This window comes from Vicugna pacos, unplaced genomic scaffold (genome assembly GCF_048564905.1).
Source record: "Vicugna pacos unplaced genomic scaffold, VicPac4 scaffold_20, whole genome shotgun sequence".
NCBI lineage: Eukaryota > Metazoa > Chordata > Mammalia > Artiodactyla > Camelidae > Vicugna > Vicugna pacos.
The window spans coordinates 78,668,230-78,671,239 of NW_027328741.1; the positions used below are offsets into that span (position 1 = coordinate 78,668,230).

General features: G+C 32.3%; 1 long non-coding RNA gene across 1 annotated transcript; it reads left to right on the plus strand.

Moving 5' to 3' along the window:
- The first annotated feature begins 846 nt into the window (after positions 1-846).
- Positions 847-2,517, plus strand: LOC140694049 (uncharacterized). The gene is made up of 3 exons (XR_012069790.1): positions 847-1,119; positions 1,764-1,905; positions 2,245-2,517. It is a non-coding gene; the product is annotated as an uncharacterized lncRNA (long non-coding RNA).
- The last annotated feature ends 493 nt before the right edge of the window (positions 2,518-3,010 follow it).

Genomic DNA, 3,010 nt, shown 5'->3' on the forward strand with positions numbered 1-3,010 from the left:
GTAAAAATAAACATTTGTAAGGTACCGTAAGATTTTCTCTTGTGTTATTTTAAAGTAGAATATTAAATTTCATTTGTTTTAGTTATAGCGCTGAATTACAAATTAAAACAAAAATTCTCCCCTTTGGGATTTCTTAAATTTGATTGATTATTTTAATCTAATTTTAATTCATATATATTTACCATTTATTTATAAACATAACAAATAAATTGATATTTTTTCTGCTGAAGTTTTAAATATAGAGCTACTTATTGTAAAGTACACAGATAAATAAATACTTCCGTTTCCAAATCAAATTTTGTTTCACTTCAATTACAAATGATAATAAAATAGTTATACCTTTTCTGCACAGGTTTTAGACAAATTTCAAGTTAAATACCAAAACTTTAAAATTATTTTACTTATTTTTTCATATTTATACTCTGTTCACCAATCTGGTGTAAATTTGTGTACAAAAGGAAGGAGATTGGTTTCATTTCATAGACCCCAAATTAAATTATTTAAAAAGATTTTGTGGGGAAATTATTTCCACATCACACTATAAAATTAAACATCCTATATGTTTCATTTTAACTGGATGAATGAGAAGGAAACACTGGCTGAATGTTCCACTTGAGTTGCTAGGAGACCTGTCATTTTGTGATGTCACAGCCTCTCAGGTTGAGAACCACTTTGATGGCCTAACAGTTTAACTTGCAGGCCTGCTAAAGCAGCATTTGAAGCTGCAGTGCTCAAAATCATGCAGATTAGAAATGAAGCTGTAGAAAAATTTTTTGAGATGGAGCATATTTCTTCAGAAATTCAAGATGTGTCTCCTTAAGTTGGACCAACTTGTTCAGGAAACTCTGGTAGATCTCTATTGTGTGATCAAACATTCTCTGCGCACTTGGACTTGTGGTCTGTGATTGAAGAAAATGCTTTTCAGACTTTGTCTGAAGAATCCTTGATAAAAAGGCCATGTTACACACATTGTGTCTCGGAACCAAATGAAGATAATGATTTTTGTCCTCTGACATTCCCAAGAAAACTCTGGAAAATGGCTGGGAGTGACCAATTTAAATCCATCTGGTGGGATGATAATGTAACTTCCATAGTGATTGATGAAGATGTCTTTAAGAAGTAAGTTTTGAAAAGAAAGGCCCCTTTCAGAATATTTGAAACTGGAAGTATGAAAAGTTTAGTTAGACGGCTTAACCTTTATGGGTTTAGTAAAGTGAGGCAGAATTTTCAAAGATCTGCTTATCTAGCTGACTTTCTGGCACAAGGAAAAGAAGTCTCTGTTTTAAGCAAGGTATTCAGAAATTTTAGTTCCGATTTGGTAACTTATGCATAAAATTTTATTTTGTACATCAATCAATGGCAATATAAATGTAAAGCTTGATTTTGAAAATTGTATTAAACTACAAAGGTTAAAATCCTTATTTTTCTAAAAATGATGACAGTGCATTAACTATTCAAGATTATGAGAAACTTTGCTTGCAACTATGAATCTTATCAGAAATCTAAATAAAGCTATTAAAGCTGCTTTTAAAAAGTGGCATTCTCCGTTACTGCAAATGCTAACGTCTTAAATTTGATGACTGTACTATTTAAATGTGTATTTTCCAAACAAGGAACTTCAAAATATCGTCAGCAATGTTCATATTTTGATGATATTATCTTTGCATTGTAAACGTGAAATCTGAGGTTTTATAGGTTAGGCTTATTGTAGTGTTGTATTTTGTTCTAATATATTATTAAAAATCTTTCTTTTTTTGTTGTAGCTGCAGTTCTACCATAATCCAAATTTTAAAAGAGCCTGTCACAAGCTTTTAGTGAGAATTAAAAGAAGAATTGGGATTAAAAATGCCTCTCTGGTATCTTCATCGTCTCAAGATTTCAACAAGAAGCTCTTTAAAGGAGGAGGTAATGTTGGTAAACATAATTCTGATTTTGTGTATGACACTAGTGGAGAAAGTGCATTTTTACCTTCTCCAAATTTAAACATGGCTCTAATAAGGAAGCCCTCTACTAGCCACATAATTGGTGATACAACTACCCCAATCAAGGTGATTTTTCTCCTCTATCATCAATGTCAGTTAGACCACCAGAACAAATTGCAGTGGATCAAAGTGCTATTTTCAATCAGTTGACCACTGTCCATGAGCACTCTCAAAGCAGCTACACTGAAGCAAATGGCCGTGTTTTGAACTTCATTACAACTACAAATTCTACTCTAAGTACAGCATCTTTTCTCCCATACAGAGCAATTATTTTGGACTGATTGTGGAGCCTTGTACTTTTCCAAAAAGATATCACAACATATCTGCCAATGAAGGTCGTTTTTCTAAATTTCAACAAGGGAGAACACCACGGTTTCTAGTGCCATTGATAGCTGATACATCAGCTACATCTCTTTCAAGGCCAACTCATCAGACATCTTCAGGTTATGAATGTCATCCTAATTACAACTGATCTATCAGAGGACTACCAGATTATGCAGGATAACAAAGATTAAAATTGATGTTGGCAAATGTCGACAAATATCTGCAATTTTCTTATTTGAAAAATAAACATAGTTGTGTACATTTATTATCCTTTTTTTAAAAAAAATGGATTAATGAGTTAAACGGGAGACTAAGTTACCATTTAAAGAAAAAAAGAGATATTTGATTGATATGATCATTCGATGGAACAATATGGGTGTAAATTTAAATAATTTCTGTAAGGAAAAGAGGAAAATGGAAGAATTTGTAAAAAGACCAAAACATGGAGAGAGGGAAAATTACTAAGTTGTTTCTGGTTCATCCTGGAAAGTATTAAATGTGTTTGGTTAGGATATGTTGGAACAGGATATAAATGCAGGAACCGGCCCAGGAATCATGGTCTCTATTATGTCATCTCTGGTATCATAAAAGTCACATGATGTATTCTCAGATGGCACATTCAGAATGTGGTAGAACTTAAGAAGTAATTTTATCTATTGTCTTCTTTGTGCTGTTTTCAAAGCATTCAAATTGGTGGTTTCTTT